Below are 17,918 nucleotides of genomic sequence, written 5' to 3' on the forward strand. Positions count from 1 at the left end.
AGCCATTATTATGTGGAAAACTGGACACAGAACAGCACATACTTTCTCAGATCAAAAAGCACACATGGCCACCTAGCAGAATTGGGTTGCCTACTCTGCATCTGCATAAATGTACTTAATATGTTGCAGACAGGGCAGTGGAGGGAACTACTGGGGCAGAAGTATGAATAACTGCTGCTAACTGTGCAACTTGGGTTCTTGTACTGGGTCCTAGCACTAGCACAACAACATTTATACCCAAAGCAGCAACTATCAGTTGGTCCTTGTAAAGACTTATCTTTTTGTCCTGTCCTTACTCATAAGACTGGACCCTGCCTTATGTGTTTGAAGTCCAAGAATCTGTTTTATTTGCTTTTGTATGCTTTTACATAGTGAGAAACAGTAGTAGTAGGTATATGGTTATTATTTGTAGTGTAGGCTAGATAGCAAACCAGGCTCCATCCAAAAGCCCTGCAGAATGAATGGTCTATGTAACTCAGAAAAGAAGGGAGAGAAAACTCCATCTGTCATTATTATTTAGCTTGTGGGAAAGATCAGGCAGGATCTTTAGGCAGGATCCGAAAATTTATTGTACATTTTCATAGTCAAGCTTTTTTTTAGTGCATATCAGTTTACATTTACCTTACCACTGTAACCCCACTTTCCAAAGGACGGATATTGGGGTGGGGAGCAGTCATGCTGTGGGCATATTGCCCTTGCAGCGTGGAAAGGAAAAGTAATGCCATTGCAGCTATTTTCCCAGGGCAATTTGTGAACCCCCTTCAGTTATTTTTATTTAAGGTATCAATTTGTGACACGGAGGGCACTGTCAAGCCACTAATTCCCTGTGACTGTGGTATGAAGATCAGAGAGGACTGTACCACATCAATCTGAGAAGTCTAGCTAGCCCCTCATGTCAGGATGGGGGAGATATAGCAATGGTAGACTTTGCTTTCGAATTCTGCCACACAGGTGTCCTCTTGCCTGTGTCTTAAAATGATTGCAGTTTGATATGCTAGGGTCCCCTATCCTTTTGTATGTACCTCTCAAACTTTAGGAGCATACATCCATTTAAGGCACTGTTATTTCCTTACTCATTTGCCTCCCATCTTCCTTTGCTTGTGTTTTGCTCTCTGCTATGGGCTTCATCCACAGCTGCTGACCCCAGCATATGCCTACTTAATCATGGTAATTGCCTCATCCCAGGAAACGATGCCAGGCAAGTTTACCAAGTGATGAGCTTGATACCGATCACCTCAACTAATTGTGTGAATTGGCCTCACACATCAGCAATTTGGGCTGGAGAAAATGCTGTCAATCATTTGTACATTAAAAAGATAGTAAATTCATAAAATAAGCCCCAAAATATCAGAAAATAGCAGCATCCTCCCCTGTCAGCAGTTTAATCCTACCTGCGCCCTCCCCTCCACAAGTTCCAGCTGTATTCATACTGTAGCAGACTGTCTACTTCCTGGCAGCTCCTGTGTATGTATATCTATATATATTACCTGTTTCGTTTTCTGTTTTTCCCTTCAGAACATAAATAAATCTTAACCTCCCTTGAGTGACAGCAAGAAATAACAATATTTAATTAACATCTCTTCGTTTGTAGCAGATCTTAACAGACTCCACCCAGTTAATAAAGCTCTGCAAAAGTATCCCTCCAATGTTTTGAAAAAAGCTTTTAAAGAAAAGCTCAGAACACTGTGTTCTTAATTCAAAAGCACATGCCGAATTAATTATGGTCTTATGCTTTGACCAAAAGTAGGATTTGTGGGATTTTCTCTTCCTTAAGTCAAAGGATTCAAAAGTAATTTATGAATGATACTGAAATAATGTTTGAATTAGTTGCTAACATGCTGTTACCTTGGAGTGCTCAAATGTGTTTTTAACAGTATAGTCCTAAGCATACTTACTCAGAAGTAAGTCCCACTGAGTTCAACTGTACTTACCATTCTCAAGTAGATATGTTTAGGACTGTAGTCTACAACAATCTGATTGATACAATAGACATTTAAAAAAAACTGACTTCAAAACAATAGAAGCTGCATTAAGTAGAAATATTTCCTATTATCCCTACCTGTTTTTAGATTATCACTCTTGATCACACAACCTATCCTGAAGCTTTATAACAGTGTGTATTCGAATACTGAAGAAACACTTGCTGCTAAACAAATACCATGAGGCTGAATCCCTAACAGTCACTTATTTTGACATTAGGGAGTTTTTCTTACTTCTTCGTGTACAAGATTTCCTGTAGACGTTAGCAACATTTTTAAGCTAGTGAAGTAGTTTATCTTGTTCAAATATGCACTTCTCCCCTGCAGTAGAGAAAGCACACATGCAGCAGCTTTTGTGCAGTTGTCCATTCAAGGATTCTTGCATTCAAGATTACCACATATATGATAACTGAAGGCATTTGCCATTCAGGTGTTTCACCATTATATGTGCATGATTTTCACTTTCTAGTAGGTTGATCTTAGCTCGCAAATTATATCATCACTACTGTAGATGTCCTTTCCAATTACCAATGATCCAATTTCAAAATATTTGCATTGTAATGAAAGCAAATACTACCATAATTGCATCTACAATTAACACTGAAGATATTTTAATGATATCCCCCAGACAGAGGGGAGTTCTAAGTTGCCAGTGGATTCTCTGCCACTGAAAACCTTTGCTAATACAATTGAATACCTTGCTAATATCACTGGGGAAAGACTGTTTACTGTTTTAGCACAAAAATACACCTCAGAAAATAAAAGAAAACAGAGTAAATAATGCTGAACTTAAATGTACAACGTTTGCAAACATGCAGCTGACATTATATTCTGCGAAGAGATGCTTGTTGCATGACCATGCTCTACATATGAATTTACATTCTGATGACTGAAATGATAGTACAGTAAAAAGTCACCTTTTTTGAATACACAAACCTGAAATTCTGAAATATTTTTGGAGACTATAAAAACATTAACTTTAAGAAAAATAGCCACCCCAATCCCCCTCCCCTTTTGGTACCTGCTTTAGCATGTGAGGTCTGGTGGATTGTCAAACATCTTGCACTTCTTTTATCCACTTATTACTGAATACATTAGAGTCTTTATCATGAAAAGGTTGTTGACCCACCCCCCCCCGAAATATATTTTTTGTGGAGTAGATTGTCAGTTTAACAGGAAACCTGGTTTAGTTTCCCTAATTGAAGAGTAAAAGTGATGAGAGCTTGGGTAGGGAATTCCCATCATTGTCACTGACCATTGTCATGCTGAGAGGAGCTGGAGCTTAACAACAGCTGCAAGGCCACAGAGGTTCCCCATTCTTGGCTTTGTTGAACCACAATGCAGTTTGTAGTATGGGGCTGCTTCTAGAACAAGCATTATCTCTTGAGGTTTGGGTAACCTGAGTGGTGTCTTCTAGTAAACTACTTAAATTTCTTGCAAGCCACTTAGAAGTTTTGTTATAATTAAGTGGTATATAAATTTTGTTGATTCATCAACTAAGGCTTGTGATCATTTTTGTTAAAGAATTAAAGAATTTACTTAATGCAGATTAAAAGGAATCCTCCATGTCTTAGCTATAGCATCATATCCCCTAGGTACTCCATCCATACTTTTTTTAATGGAACCAACACACTGCATTCCTATGCTAATTGCTAAACTTGAGAGAAAGAGAGAGAAAAGCTAAACAATGGTAGTAACTTTATGTAATTTCCTATTAACCTCTCACATTTAATTACCAGAATCTAAAATGTATTAGAAATACATTAGAAATACTATAGACTAGCTATAGGTAGAAGACTGAACATGCACAGAGATTGTGTTTCTATGTGTGTGTTATATAAGGCATTTCAGGGGGCAGGAAATTCTTAGTAGACCTTGGGTTGTCTTTTATTCTTGAGTGCACAAAACAGAAGAATTGTTATTTATCTTAGAATATTTGAGAAGGTGACCCTATCTCCCACTCAATAATCTCACTCCTATGCTTGAATAGATCAAGAAAGGAAAAAAGTTTATTGATTATTCAGCCACTGATGTCTCTTGGCCAAACCCAGTAAAATGTTTGCCACAGAATAATCTACAATGAACTCAAAAGAAGTAACAAAGAAGCCGTCATTAATCTACTGAAGGAGGACATTACTTTGTTTCAAGAACAGCAAAAACTTCAGTTTCCTGCACTGGCTCCTTCTGGAAAACAAGTCTTTTGACACAGATGCAATCTTACTGTTTGTTGCATTTTGCTTTTCTAAGACAATTTACTGCCTACCATGTGACGGCTTCTGCACTTTTAATTGTGGTGAAATCCCACCAACACAGGTGGAATAATGCTGGCATATACCGTACTTGCAGATAAAATGCATTGATAAAACACATCTAATACATATAATATAGTCTATGAGGAGCCCCACCACTAGCACATCATAAAATCAGCTTTATTAAAAAGTGGACAGGTAAGCTTTGTTATCAAGTAGAATAATCTAGTCCCTTTGTCTTTACAGGATGGTACTTTACCTCTTCTGACAGAAGACTTGTATATCTCTAAAATACCTACAAGAGAAAAGCTAGAGGTATGAAGTGATGGTATAAAATGTAGCAGAGCAACAAAGCTATCATTTCTATAGTTAAATTATGAATAATGATTTGTGTGCTGCTGTTATTATTTACTAAAAGAGCAATGAAACTACTGTACAATACTAAACAAAATGCTTTCCCATCTTTTATACGGCAGCGTGCTTTAAAAAACACAACCTCTAACCAGTATGCATTTTCACAGGGTGGGCAACAGTTCTGCCACATATTTTTGCTGTTCACTTGTCTTGAAACTAACCCTAACACATAAGCTAAAAGCCAACTGGCACTGCTTCAGCAAACGACAACTTTTAATAAACCTTGATAAGCTTGTAGAAAATAAACTGACTTCATCTACAGTCCTTTATGAGATGCACAGTACATCCTGAACTGCAGAAGTTAAATTAGTATTTGCTGTGTATGTTATGTTTGAAATCCATCTAGTTCTTGGCACACACCCTATGGCAAAGGTCAGAGTAAAGACAGAAGAACGCTATGGCACCCCCTAACACAGATGATCTGAGACTGACTAGTCAAGGCACTATATATGTTGACTAAAGTACAACCTTAAGGCTATCCAAGTGGTTTCTTTTTACTGTGAGGATGCACCACTGTCAATCATTATAAGCTGCATAAATGCCTAAGGAAGACAAGATGATGTCCTTCCATGTCAAAAAAGAACATTAGTTTTATGAATGAATCCTACCGTAAATATCCATGTTTCACAGGCCAGAAAAATCATGGTGTCTACCATCAGAGCAAATAAGCTATTACTCCACTGGCTGTCTTGAACAGTTATTTTTTATTTTCTGGGGAAGAAATCATTGTGACATCTCTTCCTTAGTAGATTCGTTGAAGCAACAGCAAGGGGTGTAAACTTCAGTGATAACAAAGGTGTTAAAGGCAGAGTAAAGGTGAGAAAGTGACTCTAGCTTTGTGGCTTCATTTGTGCTAGCAGAATGGGTTGTGGTAAAACACTGCAGGGACCACCTGGAATAGTTTTAATACAGTCTAGACTCTAGAGCATCCTTTCTCAACCTTGGGTCTCCGTATGCTGTTGAACTACAACTCCCACCACCCCTAGTTAGCAGGACCAGTGGTCAAGAGCAAAGGGAGTTGTAGTTCCAAGTCTGGTCTAGAGTGACAATATGATGATTTTAACTTTGATATTTTATTTGCTTTTGGTTGTTTATTTTGTTGTTTATCTCCAACTTTGATCAAGTGTACTATATCCATATTCATTATGTCGGCCTTCTAACTCATTGCATTATTTTATCTTTTTATAGTGTAACCTGCCAGGCAGGATAGAAATGTAACATACAAGCATCCCCAAACATCTTCAGCTACTGGCCCAACATCTTCTCACTCAGAGAACAGCTAAAACTGTGAAAGGTCAGGGCTAGAACTGAGTAGTCCTTTACATAACTTTACTTGAAGGTGAAAACAATATTTGTGAATCATTCATCATGGACAAACAAGTGAAACAACAGAGTGAAGAAAACTTAATGTGAACTCAAGGCTTCTGCAGTAACAGCTGCGGTCATTTACACAGTTGCAAAGATGAATAATATACAGCTGTGATATTGAGAAAGACTGTCTCCATGTAAAATACTGTTATGAGTTTAGGGTGTTAAACTGGGTGCTAGATCCCTCTAATCCCTGGATCCAGCAAGTAGAAAAAGCTAATCAAGCCAGGCTAGCTTTCTGAACCCCATGATCAAGCAAACGTTAACAAATAAACCAGGCTAGCTACTTGATGAAGTAATCACCTGCTTGAAGAGCATTAAAGGAAACAAAGGAAATGGAGGCTCTGTGCAAGATGTCAAATATGTGCCCTTCTTCAACTCTTCAATAGTTGGAAGGACAAAGCACAAGTTTAGAGATGAGTTGAAGTGATGTGGGCCAGAAGCAAAGCTGGAAGCTAGAAAGCCAGAGATGTAAAGCAATGGTTGATTTCTGTTTGAATCCAAGGCTGCAGCTTTGGGAGGAACATTGCCAAAAGGAAATATGAACCCCGGGGAAGCGCATGGAACCCCTGGAATCTTGCACTGCTCAGAGATTGGGGTGGCGCACAACAATACTAAAGTTTCTGCATATGCTCTTGTTTTGTATCTGAACACACAATCACAAACAAAAATATAAACACCCCAAGTAGCACATTCATAATCAAAACTTGATAAAAATTTAATTTTTTAAAAGGCTAGTTTGGAGTCAGATTTTATAAATTACTAGGGAGTATTTGACCTGAATGCCAGGTATCCAAGTTCATTCAAAGCAATAGCAGCCAAATTCTTCCTCCCTGGTTAAATGTCATCAAAACCTGCTAAGTACAAAATGCTATTTAGTTCGCATTCATGGCCTTGCAGTGCCCACTGCATTCTAATGTGCCAATATTGTCCATCCCATTTCAAAATACATACCACTGTACATCGCTTTTCATCTATATGTTGCAACATAAGCACAAAAGCATTACAGGAGAAGAGAAACATTGTGCTAACAGGGCTATAGTATTGATGAATAAAAAATGTAACCCCCAGGCTAAGCTGCCAAATAAGTAGTGAATTAATTTCTGTAAAGTACTCTAACATTACAAAGGTGTGTTGAAAGGTGTCTGCTCATGTTTCAAATTAAACGCACTGCTGGTCAGCTTTAGCACCTCAGCTTTGAACAGCAGCCATTTGCCTATAACACTTCAGGGGTTGGGAAAAACGGATTTTCCGTTCACACTGGAATAATTAGAACATGTCAGGAAGAATTAATTTCCTCATTTTTCAAAAGGATACACAGAAATTACCATGTTATTATATGACAGGGTCCCTTGGAGAATTGTATTAAATTTAATTTCTAGCGCAGCCCACACAACAAATTAAAGTCATAAATAAGATGGAAAGAAGCAGGACGCAGAGCATATGTTTATGGCAATGAGTGAAGCCAAGGGACCAGAAACAACTATCTTCATTTCATTTTATTTAAATCAGCCAGACACTGTGTATCTGAATGACAGCACTTGTTAATGGTGCTGAGATTATAGGGTCTTTAATTTCAGAAAAACAGAAGCAGTCAGTTGGTGTTTGAACTGGAAGGTTTTCTCAAAAGCAGGCACTCAGTGGGTTCCCTTGCATAAGGCTGTGGTCACGCTCCAGCTTCTGCAGAGACACACACTCCCCCACTCCCCACTCCCCCCCCCCCACTAATAATCTAAATCTATGATTTGCTGCACTCGCAGGTAAGCACTGAGAATGAGTTATGGCACCAGAGTATCCTAAAACCTGATGTCCCACAGACACTGACACTTTCACAATCTGATAACCCCCCCCCCCTTTAACAAATATTTGGCAGGGGGGAAAGCTTTTCATTTAGATGGTTTAAACTTTCTGCTTCTAATCAGGCTTATACATTTTAAGAGTGGAAAGGACAAAGGCTCCCTCACCTGAAGTTCAGTTGAGAGGATAGGACTCTGAAACTCTAGGGATAGAATCTAAGAATCAAGGTGCCCGTTTAAAGCGCATTCTTCCCCCATTCCTGAGAACTGCAATTTACCCCTCACAGAACTACAATTCCCAGCACCCTTGACAAACTACAGTTCCCAGGATTTTTTGGTGGGAAGACATGTCCTTTATCATGAAAGAAAGATGCTGAGATGAATGACCAGAATGAGGAAAAGCTGGGAATTCATCTTTTGGCAGACTAACTTACCTTCTTACTTCTTGGTCCTCACCATGGAGGCCTAATGAGCCCCTAGACTGTGGATGACAGCTTGATACACCAAACCCTAGTGTTGCCCACCCCTTCATAGTTCTGCATGCACATCCATGTACTACTAACAGCTCATGGTCTCTTGAAATCTACATATGTGTATGCCAACTTTTTTTCTTGCCTCAGTAAAAAACGGTGGCACTCACAAAGGGATTTATAACAATGGTCAGATTATACAATGCTAAAGTCAACTCAAGTGCATTTTAATAGTGTTAATAAAATTTTAATAAAGCATTATAAAATATTTACAGTGCTCTAACACTCTTTGATACCTGCTTCTCTTTTATCCTGTGTATGCTTCAAGCTTTTGTTGCCCACGTTATAGATGAAAATATTAAAATTGGATGCAATGACACGGAACAATATTACTTGTTCTAGCTATACTGTATAATATCGCAGGATGTACATCTTTAAAATCCTGAGCTCAGGGAGGCATAAAGACTATGAAATATTGTGCTTGACCACTCTGAATTTCAATAGGTAGGCTCCTATAATTACTGATAATCCGTACAATGAAATTGCAAGTTAAGAGCAGCAGTATATGAAATATTCTTCAATTATGGCAATTGCAGTAACATTGACCTTCATTTTCTTTAGCAATGAACAATACTTACTGCAAAGCAAACAGATATTATAAATGAGGATGAGGTGAGGAACTAAAAGGGTTATTTGAAATGGTAAAAATAGTTGTCTTCAAAAGATGCATGAGATTCGGCGTGACATTCACCTTTGCTCATGGACACTTTTAAAATTTGCTAAAATGATATATGTTGCACTGTTACACACTGCTCACACGGCTGCAGCATGAAAATCTGAAGTTCTCTTTCAACCATCACAGCAGCAGGGTACTCAGAATTTCCCATATAATTATTAGCAGCACCAAAATCATGGTTGTTAGCTTGCCTGGCTTGAAAAGGAGAATGAGTTTGTCCCTTCTATGAAGTAGCTGCCATGGATGTGAGCACTCCCTTGGGTGCAACAAACTTTAAATAATTTGTGAATCAATTAACTGGCAATTCTGCGCACAGCTCAAATTTCACACTCCCAGGTCACTGCATCATCAGCCTGATATGAATCATAACATTTTGGGGAAAAGTTCATAATTGAAATCATTAATTAATTTAACAGGACTTTTAGTTATGCATTGCATTACACAGCTATAAAGGGGCAAGGATTAATTAGTTGTTTCTCCGACAGTTTTCTCCACTTGGAGGAAAACTTTTCCAACAATATCTTGACATACTCAAATAAGCACCAGCCTCTTACAGCCAAGTTTCAGAAGTCGGTTTCTTTGTCAGCTAGTTTTTGCTGTGCTTTGTATTTTAACTGCTGCACACTGTGACAGGAAGAACAAACTGAAGCAAAATGTGGCTCAGGGATTATTTAAATTGGATACTGGTCACCAGCAAAGCACTTGCCCTTGTGAGCATTTTAGGTATGTAACAATGTAAGAAGAGCCCTCCTGGATCAGGCAAGTACTGCCCAGTACCGCCTCCAACAGTACTAGCTATTGTCAGTGGCGTAGCGTGGGTTCTCAGCACCCGGGGCAAGGCAAGTAATTTGCGCCCCCTAACCCATGGATTTTAGCACTCGAGTCTCTTCCGCGCCCCCCCCCAGATGTTGCGCCAGGTGCGGCAGGCCCCCCTCCACCCCCACGCTACGCCACTGCTCCCACCACAAGTCTTCAGGACAGCCTTCCGAAGGCTGGCGCGGGGAGAAGGTCTCTCCGCCCCACCGCCAGCCTTCGGAGGAGGTCCGAGGACAGTGGGGTTCCTGCTTCCTCGAGGAGGGCCGGCCAAACGCGCCCCCCCAAATGTTGCGCCCGGTGCGGCCGGCACCCCTGGCACCCCCCACGCTACGCCACTGGCTATTGTGGCCAGTAGCCAGTGATAGTCTAATCCTTCATTAAGTTGCCTAAACCTCTTTTAAAACCATCCAAGTTGGCGACTATCACTACACATTATGGGAGAGAATGATATAGCCTAATTAAGCACTATATAGTTGCTACCTTGCTCTACCTTGCTCTCACCATAGATAGATAGATAGATAGATAGATAGATAGATAGATAGATTCTTTATTGTCATTACACTAGTGCAGCATTGCACAAGTGCAACGAAATTGGATGCCAACCCTTAAAAACAACAAAAACAAAACAACAGCAACAACCAACAAACCACCTTCCAACCACACCCACACCCACACCCATCAAACTCCCCGGTCTCACTATCGAGTTACAGCATTCAAAAAGGCCACAGCTCTTGGATAGAAGCTGTTTTTCAGTCTATTTGTCCTGGACTTGATGTTTCTATACCTCCTGCCAGAAGGCAGTAGTGCAAGCAAACTATATCCCGGGTGAGATGGATCACGCAGGATATTGTTTGCTTTCCTAAGGCAACGGGAACCGTACAGTTCTTCCAAAGTTGGGAGAGGTTGACCAATAATCCTTTGGGCTGTGGTTATGACCTTCTGGAGCACCTTCCTCTCCCTAGCTGTACAACTGGAGAACCAAGCACAAATACAATATGTAAGTATGCTCTCTATGGAGCCTCGGTAGAAGGACACCAGCAGTCTCTCACTCAGATTGTTCTTTTTTAAAAGTCTGAGGAAATAAATTCTCTGCTGGGCCTTCTTCACCAGAACAGTGGTATTTGCGCTCCAAGTCATGCCCTGATCCATAGTCACTCCCAAAAACCTGAATTCCGCCACCCTCTCCACCCGTTCCCCGTTGATATACAAGGGCTGAATGTCCGCCTTTTTTTCCCCTGTAATCCACCACCAATTCCTTGGTCTTAGCCGTATTGAGAGCCAGATTGTTCTCTCCACACCAAACACAGAGCCGCTCCACCTCGTCCCGATAGGCGGACTCATCCCCTCCCGAAATGAGCCCCACCACCGTAGTGTCATCAGCAAACTTGATGATTTTGTTGCTGGAATAGATGGCTGTACAGTCATACGTATAGAGAGCATAGAGCAGGGGACTCAACACGCAACCCTGTGGTGAGCTGGTGTTAAGGCTGAGGGCTGTGGACACATGTGACCCTACTCTAACCCTCTGAGAACGTTCTGACAAAAAATCCAAAACCCAGAGACAGATGGAGTTGGGGAGTCCAATCGTCTCTAGCTTGGACACCAGTCTGTGGGGGAGGATAGTATTAAAAGCAGAGCTAAAATCCACAAACAGCAGCCTCACATAATTCCCCGGCCGCTCCAGATGGGACAGAGCAGCATGGAGAGTGATGGTGATGGCGTCTTCTGTGGATCTATTTGCCCTGTATGCAAACTGGTAGTTGTCAAAAGTTGATGGAAGACAGGAACATTATGGGAGAGAATGATATAGCCTAATTAAGCACTATATAGTTGCTACCTTGCTCTACCTTGCTCTCACCATGTGCCCCCAAGCCATCCATTACAGCACATCCTCCTGATTGTTGATGTGTTAACACTGCTGGCACACATGGCAAGAACATTAGAGATGTAACCACATACCGTATTGGCCCAAATATAAGCCACACCTGAATATAAGCTGCACCTTTAAAATTCGGGGGGGGGGAGAAAAAAAGGCAATACCCGAATATAGGCCGCTCCCTTAAAATTCCATAGGCAGTAACACCCGTTCCGTTTTACCGTATGTCTGTTTTAGCAGCGATATCGTAAAAGCCCATTTTTGTAAGGTCGCAAATTTAAGCCACACTTTAACTTTTCACGGTTGGAATTTGGAAAAAAAAGTGAGGCTTATATTCAGGCCAATATGGTATAACGTGTACACAGATAGGTGTTTTGCCTACGACCAGCATCATGTTTCAACCAAAACTGATTTTAGATTGTAACTCACAGAAACTCCAGAACTTTGGGGGAGGAGTGTGCAGAGACAGAGAAAAGGGCGGGAGAGAGAGGTAAGGATTCATCTTGTGTACAACCACTTAGCTCAATGTAAAGTAAGAAAATTCTGAATGACTGCCAGGTTTCAAAGACACCTCTTAAACATCAACAGATCAGACAAGGCAAAGCCTTGGATTTATGAAAGCATCCAGCTCAAATCTGCTTTTGGAATCAGCAAAACCATACTGAGTTTACTACTAGCTTGATAATGACCAACACATATTACCTAACTTTGCCTTGACCTTGTATGGTGACATTCTCTCTTGCCTGCAGAGTAGGCAGCAGCCAGGTCTAGCAGGCTCACCATGAAGGCATGGATCATGCAAACCCATGGTGAGAGACAGAGCCTTTTCAGTGTTGGCCCCCTATTTATAGAAGATTATCTCCCATGAAGTACTTATGTCCTCTTTATTAGTGAGTTTTTAAATACATTTTTATTTGCATCCATCCATCCATATAATTTTAAACTGTTGATTTCATGTTTTTGTATGATTGGTTTTGTATGCCACCTTGTGAGGATATATGTCCTGAAAAGTAGGATATAAATCATGTAATTGATAAATATATTTCCAAAACAAATGGAAATTTTGTATTCCATTTTATTTGTATTTGGCAAATTTTACTTACACAGGGAGTGTAGGAGCCCAGGAGAGTGTGTCATCATAGGGCTAATGTAAAACAAGGGTCAGAAGCCCGTGACCACCTATCATATCACCACTTGGGAGTCTTCACTGGGAATTTTTAGCCAATTTTTAGTCAAGTGGTACCCTAATCCATGTATCACCACACTGCCTCTTTCCTCATTATAGGCTCACAGTCCTGCCTGCCCAGTGGGTAAAGTTCTATAGGACTACTGGGGCAGCAGTATTGTACCATAACAACAGGATTACAATGAACATATGATTATCTTGAGATGCTATATCACACCTAATCCAAAGAAGCATTCAGACATGTGTTTTTAAACATATATGCACACAAACAGAGAAGTTTAGATATGTTGCAAAATGTCACAATCACTGGCACAGTTCGACAGAATTCAAAGAGTCTGGAATTAATTCTCTTCTTTCTCCCCAAGTCAATACAATATTTCTGTTTTCATCATATGTGTGACTTGCTCCATAATTGTACTTCAAGAAACCAAATTTTTATGCTTTTGATGGTTATTTTTTTAAGCTTATTTGTTTAAGAAAGGTTTATCTTATTCCTACATTCACTCATTGAACACATCTCCCTCCTCTCCTTCAAAGTTCTCCTCAAACATTTCACCAAGCCCTTCTGGACCAGAATTTAACTGGCCTCTATCCAAAGCTATTGCTTTATCAAATCCTGTCTGCCCTCCCCCAGCAACACAGACAAACTTCTAAGCCCTCAGGTCACACATCAGGTCATGCCTGTGTTTCTACCATGCTCTATCTACCACACTGAGGAGCAGTTAACTACTAAGAGCACCTTAATTTCCCACAAAGCTCATTTCAGATTTTCAAACCACATCACTTTGCACCTTATCATCTAAATGAGACTCTTCTTCTGAATTAGTGTTGTATGTCAAGAATATAAATTATGTTTTACACACCAAACAAAGTGAGAAATGACCCTGTAGAATTAAAATTTTGAAAAGAAGGAGAAGGTAAAATTTTTGTGCTGAATTATTGTCTGAATGTATAGTATATTCAGGAGGTAATAGTTTATATTATTTATATGATTTAAATCCAGAGACTAATGGTGTCACCCTTAAGAACAAGTCAATAGCAATTGTGCTTATTCAAACTGAGGTGTAATATGAGTTTTGTTAGTAAAGAGTACAGAATTATATTGTGCTGTAATGTTAAAAATCTTTATAATAATTCCTGCAAAATAATTATTTATTAGCATTTGGAAAGGAGAATAACAAAAGCATTTTTAGCACTTTTGGACAGACGGAGGCCTTTTTCCTTCCCAAAGAGCCCAATTAAACTGCATGTATGATGAAAGTACAACTACCTCTTAGTTAGACCACTATCAGTCTGAAGCAATGAATTTGATCATGCTTATAAGTAGACCCGTTGAAATCAATTGACTTAAGTTACTATCAAAGGAATCCTAACAACAGAATGTCTGTCTAAGTTGTTAATTTACCCCTATTCTAAACTCTGTTCATGAGGTAATTGACTTACACCACTATAAGTGGTGGGTTACTAGGTCGTGTGACTGAACTGAAAGGAGTTTGGAATAGATGTTAGTCTCCCTTTGCCCTGTCCAGCTCCTGTCACAACCCTGCCATGCCCCTGGAATGCCCCTTTTTGGAGATTTGTGTCAACATAAATTCCACCATCTTAAGTTCCACCAGCTAAGATAAGATGAGGGACTTTCACATATGTATCTCCAGCTCAGCTGGGGTGAGACACTTTTCTGGCATAGACCCAGCCGAGCCCAAATTCAACCAGGAAAGCCCAAGTTCCTCCACATCCAAACTCTCACATCCCAGTGGGGTCTTGGTTTTGGATTGTGCTGTTAGTCTAGAGCCAACACAACAATGTTCCAACACTGCTTTGAGCTGCAATAACCAAAGAAATGTCTGCCACTTTATCCTGGTTTTCACCTACATACCTACCTATTTACATAATCTCTTAAGAAAAAATTCTAAAGCTATGCACAAGAATTCATTCAGGCAACAATAAAAACAGTATAAAAATAACCATTTAATCCCCAAAATGTATGTATTTATTTAGAAAAGTATTTATATACTGCCATAAAATATACCAAGGCAATGTATACAACCAATTATAAAACATAATTTAAAATTTGAATAAATACAGATAATCCATTCAGGTGATGGTATAACTGAGCATAACTGAGACCACACCTCTGGAAAGGTGTGTCTAAATAAAAAGTTTTCAACAGGAACTCAAAGATCACCTCTGTCTAATTTGTACAGGGTGGGAATTCCATAAACAAGCAAATTCCAATATACATATACTAATAGGGTGGCAACTTATTCATCACAAAAAAGGAAAATAATGATAATTATTCATACGAAGATGCAGATTATGACCTAATTGCTATAATTCAAATAGAAATTGGGATGGCTCAGTTGGTAGATCATGAGACTCTTCATCTCAGGAATGTGGGTTCAAGCCCCACATTGGGCAAAAAAAAATCCTGCATTGCAAGGAGCTGGCTTCAAAGCCCTTGCTCCCCCTTCCTATGGTTCCTTATCTTTAAACCTGAAGTGGACCTAACACTCCTTCAAGTATAGGATTGTTCGCTACACCATAGGTCACATGGCCACCTATATGTCATTTTGGTCACTACTTGGTATCACCATTTCCGTATCCTGTCCCATTTAGCTTTTATACATGCCAAGATGCTGACACCAGACTTCTAATATAGAATTAATTTGTGCCCTCTTGTATCACATGGAACGGAAATGCTACTTAACCCGAGGATAAACTTAGTCTCTTAAAAGTTCTATTGAATATCTTTCATGTTCCTTTATGCCTTTATGCATAAATTTTGTTACAGGAGCTGATATACATTGGTTTAATCAAATTACTTCTTCAAATATTCATTTGGGGCAATTGGATAAATGACAAATCAGGAGAACAAAGTGGGGTCTACAACAAAATATTGCAGTGTATGTCCCACCCTCTAAGGGCAGTTCTCTTGTTCAGGAATCCAGCCAACCTGAAAGAGGAGTCTTGTTATACTATTCAACCCTGGGGCTGGAAGTTTCAGGAGTTGCAAAGAAGTAAAGGTCAGACCCTTCCCAGGCCTATTCCCGCTGTGCCATAGAGTGGTAGGCTGCTGCTCCCAACCCAAGCATGTTATGGCTACATAGCCAAGAATGTAGTTCTTCTAGAGTGGGAAAGGGGGAATACACATCCACTAAACATCCCTGTATAATGCAAGGTTTTGCTTTTTTTAGTACAGGATGAGAATTTATTAACCTCAAGACATGCATCCCCACAAAACCAAATTCACCTCTCCTCTTCAGAAGAAAGCAATGGCATGTTGGGATGGAGGCAGTGGTGACTTCCTGGTGGTTGCACTGCACCTGTGAGGTCAGAGGAGTTTGGGGTTAGCAGCAGCCCCGCAGGTGCCCAGTGCCATCACCAGGAGGATACCACACCCTCCACCCTTATCCAAAAGCAACAGCTATCCAGGGTACTTCATATACTCTGTTAGGGCTTGAACAGGTCAATTTGCTCTCTTTCCCTGCCCTCCTTTATCCTTGACTGATATCCTAATACTCTGTCTCTCTAATGTTGTCTGCCATAGGCTTAACATATAAATTTGCACAGTGTGCCTGCATTCTGGGTTCTTTACACCCCCTTTCTCATTCTCTAGGCCCAACTGGCATTCTTTTCTAAAAGCTCACAGGTGACTCAGGTACAATTCCACATTCATCTAGAACTCAAGACACTCTAGACTAGACACTCTGTCACTCTCTGCCATGTTGTAGGGATAAAATGGGATAAACTATGTCTGTTGCCCCATGACCATTGGGAAAGAGCAGGAGTTGGGTTTCCTTTGAGAACTGTGCACAAAACATTAACCATCCCACAGAAGTAGTAAGTGGCATTTATTATTTTGTTTACAATGTCACTTGTCTTGTTTTGCTTTTTAGCACCGAAAGCATCTATCTTGATTCTCCCTCCTCTCTTACGCTGATTACTTACATTCAAGAAAAACCATGGTATTGAAGAAAATAAAAAAGCAGTTTTACATAAAGTTGAATTATTATGAATATGCTGTTTGCTGCTGCCAAGATTGTGTTGGCTAGGCACTGCAAAAGTGAAACAATACCATCTATGAAGAAAAAGCTGATCAAGGCTTTAGAGATTGCCAAAATTGATACATTGACTGATAGCATACAAAGAGAAATGGACTATTTCATCAGTTCCAGCCCTAGATAAATGGAGTACAATACTACAGATTATGCACGGAGGGCGGGAGGAGTTCATTGGACAGAAGTTTGTTTTTATATTTTCACATCATTTAATAAAATAAAATTTTAATAAAACAATAAAATAACATTTGCAGAACTCCACAGGTTCCCTAGAGGGCCATGCCTGACAGAAGTACTGAGAGAGGAAAGGAAGGGATCTGCAAATAAGCTTCAGCTACCTTTTCTAACAAACATTAACAAGGTTCCAAATAACAGAACATGAATGGAAGTTACCCATAGACAGTTTAGGTTGTATCCAATGAAGTCATCACACTAGCACAAGGACTTCTTCTCCCTTTCCACAACCACCACAAATCTCCAGAGAGTTGGGGAACCCCTAGAACAGATTTGATGTGTTTGTGTACATGTGTACATGGGGCACACAGGAAGAGAAAGTCTCTCTGCACAGAAAGAAGTCCTTGCACTAACAGGACCACTTCCTTGGACACAACCCTATGGTTTACATTGCTTGCCTTTATATAGTGCAGTGATTTACTACATAATTTTATTACTTGTTTTTCCAGGGTTAAATTATTTTTGCACGATTTACCTAATTGATTTCTTTTTTTATTGTTTTTGCCTTTAAAAACTATATGTGCAACTTGATTCTTTCTACACATTTCTCAGAAAAAGTTATAACCAAAAATGGAGGTGTTATTTATGTTTGAATTCTCCTAAACTCCTTTGCTGTCTATGATTCAGAAATGCCATCTGCTAGAGTTTAGTTTAATAGTTTGAATACTTAGTCCTGCTTTATAAAACCAGTAGTTGTTATGAAGGGGCTGACAAAAGGGTCAAAATAGATATTTCT

The 17,918-nt window shown here is 39.8% G+C and overlaps 1 protein-coding gene across 12 annotated transcripts in view; it reads right to left on the reverse strand.

Moving 5' to 3' along the window:
• The window catches only part of SOX6 (SRY-box transcription factor 6), a 460,580-nt gene that overhangs the window by 333,673 nt on the left and 108,989 nt on the right, over positions 1-17,918 (reverse strand). The window lies entirely within an intron of this gene.

This window comes from Podarcis vaucheri (assembly GCF_965113315.1).
Source record: "Podarcis vaucheri genome assembly, chromosome: 1".
Classification (NCBI taxonomy): Eukaryota; Metazoa; Chordata; class Lepidosauria; order Squamata; family Lacertidae; genus Podarcis; species Podarcis vaucheri.